Genomic DNA, 15,488 nt, shown 5'->3' on the forward strand with positions numbered 1-15,488 from the left:
ACTTCAGCAACGCTATTGCCGGGTTTTGAAAATTTAATGAAAATAATAAAAATTTAATGAAATTAAAAAATACGTTTGTCCAAAATGATGTTAATTAATGTAATTATGCACATAAATTATGCTAATTGGGGATGTGCGATCGTATTGAGTCATGCACTTGCATGCGATTATGCTAATGAAAGCAGGTATGATAATTAGGCCCTGCCTCGCTGATGAGGGTAGTATTATCAATCGGGATCATACAATTAATTGTATGAAGTGATGCAAGTGTGATATAATTATGCTAGATTAAGCTCGGCTTCGTTGTCTAGGGTCGTATTATCGATCGGGATAATACAATTATTCTCGCTAAAGATTTGCTGATTATGTCTTAGTGTTTTATGTCAGGTCTCCAAATTCAAATCTCACCACAGGATACAGTTCTTATAATTAAGATTATTATGCATGAACTTAGGAAGGCACCACGCAGACACTTCTTGTGTTAAGAAATTTTAATTTCTAAACAAAACCTTAACACTCTAATATGCGAACTCTTATGCTTGGAATTGTCAACACAGTACTCCTGAGATGTTCCCCTCATTGATCCATACATTTAACCCTCAATGATTACGTTTGTTAACTGGGTAACAGAACAATCAATCATTCCTCAGAGTACGCGAGAATACACGACGATAGGAACGAAAAGTCCTTAAAAATTCATGCAACGATATTCATACGAGGGGCAATAAAGAAACATGTCCCCAAGGCAAGAGGAGTTATCAATTAATTCATTGGCAAGATTATGCAATTAACAAAAACGAATGACTAAAATACTTCTACAATCGTATTCATGTAACTCGATAGGCAGCAATGTTCTTCACAATCAGTTGATATTTAACGCACCACCTTGGAATGGCAACCCTTCTTGAAACACAAAGATAACTTTTTGGAACAATCTTATTTGTCCCGATATGCGTGTTATGTGTGTCTTCTTTGCCACTTGGTTAATTCTTTGCGTAAAGCAGACGCCGAGGTTGGGCATCCCTTGTATCAAAAATGTGTTTGTTCCCTGCGGAGCGGTGGGGGTGTGGGGGTGTGTGTATCATACAGACAGCTTGGCACTCCCTCTTTCACACGGGCGGCCACAGTTTCTGTCCACAGCTGGATGGAAGAGTCGGCACGACGCTCACCGTCGGTGCGCGATGATCCCGTCGTCAGATAGCGCCCGCAACTTGTCCGCTGGCAGCTGGTACCCTGGCTTGGTGACGCAAGCCAGGGTACCAGCCACGGCGCTCTCGCCGGCGCTCTCCTCTTCCTCACGGGCGGCCGGTCAGGCTCTTTCCCCTGCTGGATGAGCCGAGTCGGCACAACGCTTGTCCGCTGGCAGCTGACACCCTTCGCTCGGTGGCGCTGGTGGCGCTGCTGCGCGCTCTCTCCGGCTCCGTGCTCCTTGGCGATGCTTGATTGCGCGTGCAGCTCGTTCGCTGGTGGCAGTCACCCTTGCTCGGTGGAGCTGATTCTCTGAGATGCTGGCTTGGTCGATGCTTGGCGCTTTCCGCTCTTTCTCCGGGTCGATTGCTTGTTGTCGCTCGGCACTCTTTCTCTGTCATTTCTCTTGCTCTCTCCTTGATCCTGCAGCTGCCAGCTTCACACGGACACCCGCCCCTTACTTCAGGGCTGCGCTTTTTCGTTGCTCAACTTTCGTGCTCTTCACCCTTCTTCCAGGAGGGCTCTTGCTTTGAGCTGCTTATCGCTTGGCTTGATCACAAACTCTCAAAACTTGCAAATTGTATTTGCACACCTCTTAACACAACTCTGATAGCGTAGTACAATACAGCTTATCGCAATCCTCGATTCTGCAAGCGACTCAAAACATCAGGATGAATGTAGAATACAACTTTCATCGGTACTCTGTCGGTCCATGCCGAACTCAGCACCTAACATCACCTCGCCCCTCTTCTCTGCGAGACACAGCCCCCATTGCTAATGTCGAGGCCATGCCCTAGAGCCTGCTCGACGCAGTCCTCTCTGTCGTTCGCAGCACTCCCTTTGCAGAGCTCTATGTCTGCTTAAAAGTGAAACTCTCCCTCCTCTCTCCGCGTCTCTTGCGAGAGAGAAAAAAAAACAGATGCCCTCTGTCACTGTCCTCCTCCCGTGGCAGCAGCGGCCTGGCTGCCCCCCCCCCCCCCCTTTTTGACCTTTCACTGACTGTTTTACCATCACATTTTATGTTTGTTTGCATTCCCCACCCATCCCTTCATGGTGTCTGCTAAAAGGGAGGGGAGGCACTCTCCCTTCATACGTATTTTATGGCTACCATGTGTTTGTGTCAATTGTTGGAAGACAAAGGCGGCCGGGCAGGCTCTGATTCCATGGAATACATATTATCTGGTCTTGTGTATTCGACCTATTTTCTTGTATCTCTTTTGAGTTACCCTAGGTTTAATCTCTTGTGATTATTATTTGGTTTAGGTTTAACCAAGATTCGTAACTGAGATTTTCAAACACGGAGAACAATGCCTACTAGAACACCTGCACTCCCTCATACCCAGGATCTGGAATGATGAAGACCTTCCCAACTAACTGAAAATGCAATCTTTGTCACCATCTTAAAAAAGGTGACAAGTCAGACTGTGACAACTACAAAGGAATCTCTCTTCTTGCCACCACTGGCTTAATACTAGCGAGAATCCTACTAAACAAACTTCTACCCCTTGCTGAAAAACTATCTTCCTGATTCGCAGAGTGGCTTTCGACCTGGCAGGGAAACCTCAGACCTGATCTTCTCAGCCTGTCAACTCCAAGAGAAGTGCCAGGAGCAGAGACTACCCTTGTATATGGCCTTCTTCGATTTGACTAAAGCTTTCAATTCTTCAATTCTGTTAATCGTGAAGTACTATGGAGAATCCTTCTAAGATAGGGCTGCCCAACAAAGTTTGTTAATGCCCTCCATCTTTTGCACGACAGCATGAAGGCTGTCGTCCTCTTGGGTGGTGAAATCTCAGAGCTAACAGACGTAAGGATCGGTGTGAAGCAAGGCTGCGTATTTCACCAACACTTATCTCCATCTTTGTCGTGGGAATGCTTCGTCTGAAAGATAAACAGACTTCCCAGAGGCATTAATATCACATATAGGTAAGATGGGAACATATTCAACGTTAACCATTTCAGTGCTGGCTGTCGCCTGATGAAGCTAGTTGTAATTACTGGCGAAACGTCGTACTCAGTTTGTAAATGTTGTGACTTGGCTCTCCAACACAACGGTGTGCTGTACTAGTGACGGATTGGCATGCTCTGTTTACGTGACTATCCTTACTAGTTGGCTGTGTTGGGTGGTGGCGGATTTTAACGACACATTTATATATTTACCCGATCTAACCCAAAAAAACCTCTATTATGAATGCAATACTAGAAACGTTCCTAGTTTCACATTCTTAGGCAGCCATCTCTCTAGTAATGCCTTCATTTATCATGAAATCTAACATCGGATTGCCCAAACAAGTGCTGCCTTTGGCAAACTTAAGTACAGGGTCTTTGAAGACCACGACACCACCAAGACCAAAGTAGCTGTGTATAATGCTGTGATCATTCCGACCCTCTTTTATGGTGCAGAAACCTGGACCACCTATCGCAAATACAAACAATCCCTCTAATTGTTTCATCAACGCTGCTTCAGGAAAATTATATAGATCACTTGGGAAGAAAGATAAACTAACATCAGTGTCCTGGAGTGATCCAAATCATCCAGTAAAGAGGCCATCATCATGAAGTACCAATGCAGATGGGCAGGTCACCTTGTGAGGATGAATGACTCGGGGCTTCCTAAGCAAATCTTCTATTCCCATCTCAGGGATGGATCACGTGCCCCTGGAGGTAAAAGGAAGCATTTCCGTGACAGCCTTAAAATGCACCTTAAGCAAAGCCACAAAGATCCAAACAACTAGGAAATCTATGCTCTTGATAGACCATCATAGAGGGCCAAAATCAACAATGGAACTCAGCACTTTGAAGCCGAACTAAGAGAGTTGATAGCCAGGAAAATAGCACGCTGCAAAGCACATACACCCGAGACAGAGACAACAAGTCGGAGCTCCGGGATGGGCCATCCGTGCCCCCACTGTGTCAAGATCTGCAGGTCAGGGATTGGCCTGTTCAGCCATCTCCAGGCCCACGGCCAGCCAGGCCCACCTCACAACATGGACAAGTGACACCTGATGTTGATAAGCAGCCAATTCGTCGAGCTATCATTTGTGGTCGCCAAGTCGTTTCTGAAAAAGAGCTATGTAAACGTAAAACATAGTTTAGTTTTGTTTAATGTGGAGCATTTTGAGATTCATAGCAAATCTTGGAAATCCTAAACGAGGGCAGATCTGACATCGCTTGTGAACTTGCTTATTATCGTTGTTATCTTCAGCGAATATTCATTAAAATAAATGAATGACGTCACATAAATTAATGACGTCACATAAATTAATGACATCACATTAATTAATACAAATTGAGTGGCAAACATAACAAAGTAATAATTTGTTGTTGTCTAACTTCATTACCTACGTGACTTTACCGAATAGAACCAAAGAGTATGGATCCTTGCAGCTACGAAAGCTTCAAATCTAGAATTCAAATCTAGAATATATAACAATTTTCATCGAATCAATGTTGGGGTGATTTGGTACAAACGTCCAGCCACCCATCTGTTTGATGTAAGGCTTTGCGAGGATAATCAAATTTTAGGCAAATATTTATAATATCCTCTTATAAATGCACCTCACACCCGGAGATCCCAAGACTCTCTCTCTGTCCCTCCTTCTTCCTGTGCCCGATCTCGTTTCCGATATTTCTCCCTCCTTGCACCCCTCCACTAGAATCAACTTTCCCATGTACATTGAGCAGCACTGCTACCCATAGACTCAGCACTGCTCCATAGACTCAGCACTGCACATAGACTCAGCTCTGCTCCATAGGCTCAACACTGCTCCATAGACTCAGCACTGCCCCATAGACTCAGCACTGCTACCCATAGACTCAGCACTGCTCCATAGACTCAGCACTGCACATAGACTCAGCACTGCTCCATAGACTCAGCACTGCACATAGACTCAGCACTGCTCCCTAGGCTCAACACTGCTCCATAGACTCGGCACTGCCCAAATACTCAACACTATTCATAATACAGGTTTTTGGGTTAGATCGCTAAAATATATATGCGTCGTAACCCTCGACCACCCGACACAGCCAGTAAGGATTGTCACATAAACAACCCTCCAATTATCTTCTTTGGTTCTTTCGGTAAAGTCAAGTAGAATGAGAATAAAATAATAAAATAAAACAATACAATTCTCACCACGTTTAGGCCACAACACAAGTGGCCTTCTTCAGGTGAAAAGAACAAGCTTTAAATCGAAACCCTCCAATTAGTTACTGCTTCAGCCCACGGATGTGTTGAAGAGGAAATCCACAACATTTACAATTTGAATACAACGTGTCGCTGGTAATTTCATCAAGCATCAATGGGCGGTTTGCCAGAATAGTAAATCAATCCACCTGCTTCCCGTCTTAAACAGAGAAAGATGACATCATCACTGAACCCATCAGGTGCAGAAATCAGAGGCCGAGGAAGGGGGGGGGGGGTGGAATTATATGATAGATTAGTAATCAGTTAATTAGCATGTGTTTTCTCTGTAATAAATTGTAGTTGTAAGATGTATTAATAGTACGCTTTCAGGCCGCACTAAGCCTGTAGCTGTCAGAGCGGTTAAAATTATTTGCATTTCTCTCACTTTCAATAGATCCTCGAATTATTCTCGTCCAGTTATAATTATATTTACATAACAATTCAACGTTATCAAAAGCAATTGATTGTAGTTGTTGGCAAGCATGTTCTGCAACTCCCGACAGTTGTGTTTGTGTATTTATATTTTCTTTGGTGTTCTTTTAGTCTTATGCGAATGTTACATCCTGCCTGTCCAATATAGCATCTGCTGCGTAAGCGATTAATCTGATACACACCTTATGTTGATAACTTAAGCAATTAATCTTTAGTACAAGATATTAGTTTTTTTAATCTCTACCAGTGTACCGTGCCAAATTTTACTCTGATTTTTTTGTTTTTTTCAAGTCAGCTACTCTCGAAATATATGGTATTTTAATGTTTATAACCTGATCGCTTTCAGCAGTATTGCTGTTCGATCTTGGTTTGGCATTCAATGATTTGTTAATGTGAGCATTATTGTTGCCTTTTCATCGTAGCGCTTTAACATGTTTAATCCTTCTCCTCAGACTTTAATCATCTGACACTGTTTTAGCCCGAAGTATGAACGTCTTGATGATAGAGGATTTCTGTGCAGGGTGATGATGCGAATCTGCATTCAGATTGGCATCAGTGTGCATTTCCTTTCGGTAAATGCCGTGTGTTATTTTACCATTTAGGCCGCATCTGAGCAAAATATCCAGGAATGGGAGGGTGTTATTCACCTCCATTTTCATGGTGAACTGGATGGCCAGGTTTTGTGAATTGAGATGATTTAGAAATTCAATAAGTGTATCATTACCATGTGGCCAGACAACCAAAGTGTTTCCATATATATCAACCAAAAAACTTTTTAATGTAGTTGAAACAAGTGCTCTTGAATTTCGATTTAAAGCTTTCGTGACTGCAAGGATTCATCTTCTTTGGTTATTTCGGTAAAGTCACGTAGAATAAGAATAAAATAATAAATTGATAAAATAAAATAACACAATAATATTCTCACGACGTTTCGGCCACAACACATGAAGGCCGCTTGTGTTGTGGCCGAAACGTCGTGAGAATATTATTGTGTTATTTTATTTTATCAATTTATTATTTTATTCTCATTCTACGTGACTTTACCGAAAGAACCAAAGAAGACAAGTGCTCTTGCTTTAAAGTGTTCCATGTACAGATTCGCAATAGCAGGAGACAAAGGAGAGCCCATTGCTGCTCCTTCAGTTTGTTAATTTACAGTAATTCGGCAACATATTTGTTGGATCAGTTGATATGACAGGAGGGCAGACCTAACCTGAGGAGTTCAACATTACTTCTGTTGAACGTTCCCAGATATAAAACGAGCTTTTTTGGTGGCTGCCCCTAGTCTGTGGAACAAAATTGCCACAAACTTGGTCTGCAGTCATTGCCGTCATCAGTCACTTCGAATCACAAATTTCAAGTGAATCCCAGCCCAGCTGCCAATGTATAAAAAGTTAGACGAGTTACAATTATGAATTGCTTGTAAGCGACTAATTCACATATGTTGCTTACACTGTTTTTCTTTTAATGGATGCTGTGTTTTTTCATTCCTAAATAAAAATCCCGTCGTGCTTTATGACATATCTGCATTACAATTAATATGGCAAATTTTAATTAGTATGTTTTTGAGATACAGCGTGCTATTTGATCATCTATATTTAACTTATTATTAATTTTAAAAAGGATCATTTTATGTTGTGATTATGATTTGCTATCCATTTTTTCATTTCGCATATCTGTTATGTTTTATTTACTGTGGCTTATGCATATGCCTGAGAAGCGGTGTTGTTTTTATGTTGATGAAACCTTCTTGACTCACAGTGTATATCAAATAAACTAACGAACGAACGTCTGGCAGAAAACTCCCCAATTTTATTGTGGGAGGAGCTGCGGGAGTATGATATACCGGTGCCACTTTTGTGCACTATCCATTCCCTCTGTTCCCAGAGTGAGCGCTGTGTCTGTATTCTTGGTGTTAAATCAAAGTCGTTCACTGTGGGTGTTGGACTCCACCAAGGGTGCATCTTGTCTCCACTCCTGTTTGTTCATTAATTGCATAGACCAAATATCAAGGCGCAGCCGATGTATAGAGAGTATCCAGTACGGGGGCATAGTTGTGACGTCACTGCTTTTTGCAGATGACGTTGTCCTCTTTGCCTCGTCAGTCTGTGATCTCCAGCGTGCACTTGAACGGTTTGATGCCGAGTACGGGACTGGGATGAGGAATAGCACCTCCAAATCTGGGTCATGGTTCACTCTCGGGAGACGGTGCTTTGTCCTCTCCAGGTGAGGGGGTAACAGCTGTCCTTAGTGGAGGAGTTTAACTACCTCGGGGTCTATTTGAGTGATGGTGAGCAGGAGCGGGAGATCAGCCAGTGGATCGGTGTGGCGCCCGCAATGCTGCGGGCACTGTACCGTTCCATGGTAGTGAACCTGGAGCTGAGTTCTTAAACGATGCTCTCGGTTTACAGGTCGATGTACATTCCCACCCTCGCTTATGGTCATGAGCTTTAGATTATGATCGAAAGAATAAGAGCACGGGTACAAGCGGCTGAAATGAGGTTTCTCCGCATGGTTGTTGGGCTCACTCTCAGTGATCAGGTGAGGAGCTCGGTAATTCAGGAAAGCCTCAGAGTCGATCCGCTGCTCCTCCTGATCGAGAGGAGCCAGTTGAGGTGGTTTTTGGCACCTGGTAAGGATGCCCCCTGATAAGACTTCCCCTGCAACTCCACTAGACATGTCCCACTAGGCGATGACCCCGGGGCCAGCCCAGGACACGCTGGCAGGAATGTCGCTCGGCTGGCCTGGGAACGCCTGGGAATTCCCCAGGAAGAACTAGAATCTGTAGCTAGCAAAAGGGAGGTATTGACCACCCTTCTCACCATGCTGCTGCTGCGACCGTCACCAGGACAAGCGGATTGAGAAACGAATGAATAAACTGACAGAGAAATAAGCCTGAAAATGCAATTAGTAGATTTTGACTTAAAACTTTCGTGACTGCAGGAATTCATATTATATGGTTATTTCGGTAAAGGCACGTATATATAAACAATATAATAACAATAAAATATTAAAAATAATAATAAAGTGGAAAATTTTGAGACGGACGCCATCCAGGCATCCACTCTACACCTGTCCTTGTGGAAGAGGTATATGGATGACACGTTTGTCACCTGGCCACATGGCCGACCAGCTCTGGAACAATTCCTCAACCACATCAATTCCATACACCCAGCAATGAATTTCACAATGGAGGTAGAAAAGGAATGCATGCTACCCTTCTTGGATGTCTTAATCAAAAAGAGACCAGATGGCTCAATGAGACAGGAAAGTAACCCGTACTGACGCCTACCTAAAACCTGATTCCGACCACCATCCATCCCAGAAGAATTCCCTCATCAAAACGCTACACCATAGAGCTCAATGTATCTCCGGCCACGAACACCTGACCAGTGAACTCAAACACGTACACCAGGCTCTCAATGCAAATGGATATTCTGACGACACAATCTGCAAAGCCATCACCCCAACCGTGAGGAAGGAGCCATCTGAAGATCCAATCAAAACCATTACCTTACATAGCAGGGATAACCAAAAAGATTTCCAAAATCTTGAACAAACACAATATCCAGGTCTGATTTAATACAGTGCATAAAATTTGTGACCTGATCCCATCTGTGAAGGGCAAGATTCCTAATATGCAAAATCCCGGCGTCTACAAACTAAACTGTACCTGCAGCAGCAGTTACATTGGGGAAACCAAACGACATGTCCTTGACCGTGTTCGTGAACATAAGGCAGATCTGAAACACGGCAGGATCAATACTTCTGCGATGGCTGATCATTACTTTAATGTGGCTGGCTCACTTGAAATTGATTTCTCTAAGACGATGGTACTTTGCAAGCCTACTGGTTATCAACAAAGATTCGTTCACGAAGCCATCCATATATATAGACACAGACACAATTTCAACCGAGACGATGGTTTTAAACTCAGCCATCATTGGAAAGATGTCATCAACCACTTTGGGTCATGACTTAATTTGTGTTTTTTTGTCAACCTCCACTGTCAGCAGTGTGGATGTGTGGAGCGAGGTGCAATGCTTTGATTGGTGTAGACCTACTGCCGGTGTCTGAGCCGTCTCCTACATTAACATTTGCTGCCCCGCCCCTATCTCTAAACCTTTATAAACAGCTCTCTGATTGGTGTAGACCTACTGCCGGTGTCTGAGCCTTCTACATTAACATTAGCTGCCCCGCCCATCTCTAAACCTTTATAAACAGCTCTCTGATTGGTGTAGACCTACTGCCGGTGTCGGAGATCTTCTGCCATGAATAGCAGTTACATTGGGGAAACTAAGCGACATGTCTCTTACCGGGTTCGTGAACATAAGGCAGATCTGAAACATGGTAGGGCTAATACCTCAGCCATGGCTGATCATTATTTTAACGTGGTGGGCACAGATTAAATTGATTTTGCCAAGACGAAGATACTTTGCAAACCCACTGGCTATCAGCAAAGATTCATTCATAAAGCCATCCAGATATATAAACACAGACACAATTTCAACCGAGAAGATGGGTACAAACTGAAACAATCATTGGAAGGCAGTTATTAACCAGTTTAGGTCATAACTGGCTATGATTTTCCTATCCTACCTACATATTTTAGCAGTTATGTTCGACTCCCTGAGTTACATTCACTAACACAGCCAACCTTTAAGTGTGTTAGTATATGGCGGTTTGCCACTGCATCGTCCAGGCCCTAGCCGAGCTTGGCCCCAGAGCTTACATTTACAAGCAAATTTCTCTCTCCTACTTACTCCTACTCGCTCCTACATTAACATTAGCCGTCCCGCCCATCTCCAAACCTTTATAAACAGCCTGCCTCAGCGGATTTTCCTCTTTTTCACCTGAAGACGATTGCTTGTGTTGTAATCGAAACGTCGTGATTTATATTTTGTTATTTTTTTCTATCTACGTGACTTTACCAAAAGACCCAAAGAATATGAATTACATATTGTTATTCTTGGAAATGTTCATTATAAGTCACGTTCTTTAACTGACAAAAATGTTGCTCCGGTTAATCCGAAATCCACATGATCGACGCCACAGTACAGCAGTTGCAATATTTTTACAACAGTAGGCAGAGTCTGATTGATGTTGATTGGCAAGGCTCTACTATCACTTAGTGGGCTGAGTTTGATGTTGATTGGCTGTGGCTCTGCTATCGTCCACTTAGTGGGGCAAGTCTTCTGCTGGACGGGAGCAGGAACATTTTATCGCTGAGCACGCCCATCATCGATCGGTCACTTGTTCGTTTTGGCATAGAGATCCGTGGGAAATAGTTATATTTTTGGATTATTTACGATTTTGAAATATTCGCGCCCATCCTCCCCATCATTAGCACGGATAATTGAGAGTCAAGTATATATAAATGAACGAGGTGATTTAAGACCGAGGCCCCCTTGCTAATCGGAGGTGCGGGGGGGAGGGGAGACAACAAACTAAACTCATCAACAAGCAGTTCTAAAGAAATGAGTTGATCAATTTCGATTATTTCAAAGTGCATCATAGCTCCCAGTGACTTCCTAGTAGCGAAAGGAAGAGCGTTCCAGTCTGCCACGGAAGCGCATCTGAACTCACGCACGCGATGCGGTGACCGCCATTGTTCGATGGGCTAGCCCAAAAATCGTCACTGCTGCTGCGAGGATGACCGGAGTTCGCATTTGCTTGAAAAAAAAAATGCAAGAGTAATAACATACACGGTATATATGTTGAACTTCTCTCACACTGTACGTAGCCAACCACCATAATCGAAGGTCTGGGGTGGGGGACCACAAACTAAAAACAAAAAGCAGTTCTAAAGAAATTAATTTTCAATCTTCACCACTCTTGACCTGGGTCGACAAAAAATTATATTTCATCCAATCTTAACAATCACACATTGCAACAATCGCACTGTACTTGAGTCACGGTACAATTATACAATTGCAATGCGATATTTCAGGCTGTGGGTCTGTGTCCGAATCGAATTGGTCTCTGCACCAGTCAATCGGTCTCGATGTGGGTCTATGGTATCTCTGTGAGAGTTTATGGGTCTCTGTGTGAGCCTGGGGGTCTCTGTGTGCGTCTTTGTGTAGAGAGTATATGGGTCTCTGTGTGAGTCTATGGGCCTCTGTGTGGAGAGTAGATCTCTGTGTGAGTCTATGAGTCTCTGTGTGAGTCTGTGGATCTCTGTGTGGAGAGTCTCTGCGTCTCTGTGTGATGAGTTCATGGGTCTCCGGATGAGTGTGTGTCGATGGAGCGGTGATGTAGCTGTAAACACTAGGCTGTACTCTAAACCCAGTGACCCCGGGTGCATACTGTTGTATATAGGCCTCTTTTCCATCTTAATATTAACAATAAATTTTTCGATACATATAGATACATATTTCTATTGTTTTTTTCATTTTAATAATGAATAAAAACAGTCCGAAGAACCCTCAGCAACAGCATGTGCAGGTCAGGGACGTGCCAGGGAATTAAATAAATAATAACTGCCAGGGTCAGAGGTCACAGACCAAGTGCTGAAGCAAGCAGACGAAAACCAGAACTGACTCCAAGGTTGACACTCCCTCACCACAGTGACGAAAATGAATGAGGCCTTGAATTGGCGGCGTCAGCAAAAGAGCCTGACAACAACGGGCGGGCAGAGAAAATGAGGGCAAAGGTTGGCGGACACCGTGCGAGCAGGAATAAGGGCGGGGGCTTGGAATGTCGGCGTGTCAGAAAAAACCCTAGCCAGTTTTAAGTAAAAATTCACAATACATTATTTCCTACATAACATTCATGTTGGCGCTATTCACCGTGAAATATACTAAGCTTACACAAACATAAACTGCATGACTTGGGCGATGTTAAACCCAGGGTCGGAGAGGAAGGGAGATCCCGGCCGCCTTTGTCTCCCCGCAGCGCGGGGTAGGAGTGTGGTATACGCTCGGGAAACCTTCCCTTGACATAAAGTCAAATTCCACAACGGAAGCTAACACAGACCTTGGGTTACATACAGAATCATAACTGTGAAACTGTGAGGGATAAATGTTCATACTCTTTGGGTCTATTCGGTAAAGTCACGTAGGTAAAAAAATAAAACAACAAAAATCACGACGTTTCGACCACAACACAAGTGGCCTTCATCAGGTGAAGGGACCAACCTCTCCAGAGGACAGCGTTGGAGTGAAAAAAGTCAAGCGCAGGTCACCTCCTTTAAGCTGTGAGTGGGTAAGCAGAAAAGACGCCTTGACAAAGGAATTAGCATAAAATGTAAAGCTGTGCAAGCTCGCAAATAGCATCAAAAATACATTAGCACAAACGTGAGAGTTTGGGATGCCACTAATTGAATGAACATACTGTACCATTAAAAATTCCTTTAACGTTTGGTTCGATTTGGAACATCTTTCCAATGGTTGCTTAATTTGAAGCCATCTTCTCGGTTGAAATTGTGTCTGTGTTTGTAGATCTGAATTGCCTCGTGAACAAATCTCTGATAAAAACCCGTGGGTTTGCAAAGAACCTTGGTATCGGAGAAAATTATATCGTGATCACCCACAGCGTTGTAACAATGATCAGCTACGGCAGAAGAATTCGTTTTGCCGTGTTTCAAATCTGATTTGTGCTCACGAATTCGGTCAGAGACATGTCGCTTTGTCTCCCCGATATAGCAATCACCGCAGGTACAACTCAATTTGTAAACCCCGGGGTACTGTAAGTCAGGAATGACATCCTTCACGGATGGGATCAGATCACGAATTTTGTGTACTGTATTGAACCAGACCTGGATCTTGTGTTTGTTTAGAATTTTGGAAATCTTTTTAGTAACGCCTGCTATATATGGTAGTGTGATGGTTTTGATCGGAGTATCTAGTGGTTGTTTCTGTATGGAGGGAGAAACAGCTTGGCGGATGGTACAGTCAGAGTATCCATTCCTTTTGAGGGACAGGTGTACATGTTTTAATTCACTGGTCAGGTGGTGTTGGTCCGAAATGCAATGAGCCCTATGGTATAAAGTTTTGATGAGATAATTATTTTGGGCTGGGTGGTGGGAATTAGGTTTCAAGTAGGAATCTGTGTGGGTGGGTTTCCTGTAGACAGAATGCCCCAAAGATCCATCAGGTCTCCTCTCAAACAGAACATCTAAGAATGGTAGCTTGCCATATTTCTCCACTTCCATGGTGAATTTGATGGCGGGATGTCTGGAATTGATGTGGTGTAGGAAAAGGTTCAGAGCTGGGAGGCCATGTGGCCAAATGACGAAAGTGTCATCCACATATCTCTTGGCATCCCAAACTCTCACGTTGGTGCTAATATATTTTTTATGCTATTTGCGAGCTTACACAGCTTTACATTTTATGCTAATTCCTTTGTCAAGGCATTTTTTCTGTTTACCCACTCACAGCTTAAAGGAGGCGACCTGCGCTTGACTTTTTTTCACTCCAACGCTGTCCTCTGGAGCGGTTGGTCCCTTCACCTGATGAAGGCCACTTGTGTTGTGGTCGAAACGTCGTGATTTTTGTTTTATTTTTTTACCTACGTGACTTTACCGAATAGAACCAAAGAGTATGGATCCTTGCAGTCACGAAAGCTTTAAATCTAGAATGGATAAATGTTAACTTTAAAAACCTTAACCATTTCTTTGTGTGTCGGTGAAGGTCGCACCGGAGGGAATATCGCCCCTCCCTCCAGGTTTTGCAACAGGGACAGAGATGCCTGTGAGACGATTTGTAACGTCTGTGTTTTGGTTTATGAAAGGAGGTCATACATGAGGTAATCTCGCACCGGCAGACAGAGCGATGCCTCCTTTGACAATTTGTAACGTCTGGTTGTTTTACTTTTTGATGGTTTATGGAAGGACAGTGGAACATGCCGTGGGTGATGCACACAAGGACGCACACACACATACGGACAGATCCTGACACAGCAAAATCGAAAGAAGCCCCGCCTTGTGGGAAGGATCCGAGTGAAGGGATTTTTGGCATAAAGAGAGGACCCTGCAGCATTGAAACCTCAGTTCGACCAGTTCGGTCGGAACTCGGGGGAGTTCGGCCGGCTCACCGGAGCCGGCCCATCGGGGCAGTTCGTCTGAAACTCAGCTGAGTTCGTTCGGCTCAGGAGCGAGCTGCGACCGGCGGGTCAGCTCAGCTCTGCCCCGACCTCATCATCAGCAAGGGCTAAGAGCAGCTCGGCTCATCAGCCAGAGGGGCTTCTACCAGCTCGGCATCTGCCAGCAGGGCAGAGGGCGCCGTCAACCACAGAGAGCCGTCAACCACAGAGCGCCGTCCGCCGCCGAGTGCCATCAGCCACCAGAGAGCAAGGCAGCCATCCAGCAGTGAAGAGGATCTGCTGCTGCCTGCGGCTCCCCTTGCTGCGCGTGTCCGAGCTGCACCAGGAGCGGGCAGCGTGCCATCTCTCCTCCCCAGCCGTAGAGACAGAGGATGGCCGCCGTGTGGAGGAGTGCCGAGCTGTCCGTATGATACACCCCTTCCCACGCACCCTCACCGCTCTAAAGGGAGCGGGTATACTTTTCCTACAAGGGATGCCAACGTCGGCGTATGGTAACGCAAGAAGACCAACCACACTCACACATTAACCTAAAGAACTCAACGATACGATGATGCGCTATGCCCCCCACTACACGACCAATCTGACGTTCGCTTGACCTAAAGACTCAACTCCAAACACTGACTACTCCACACAATTCATG

This window comes from Petromyzon marinus, chromosome 73 (assembly GCF_048934315.1).
Source record: "Petromyzon marinus isolate PM22_M1 ecotype Great Lakes invasive population chromosome 73, UKy_Petmar_22M1.pri1.0, whole genome shotgun sequence".
Lineage (NCBI taxonomy): Eukaryota > Metazoa > Chordata > Hyperoartia > Petromyzontiformes > Petromyzontidae > Petromyzon > Petromyzon marinus.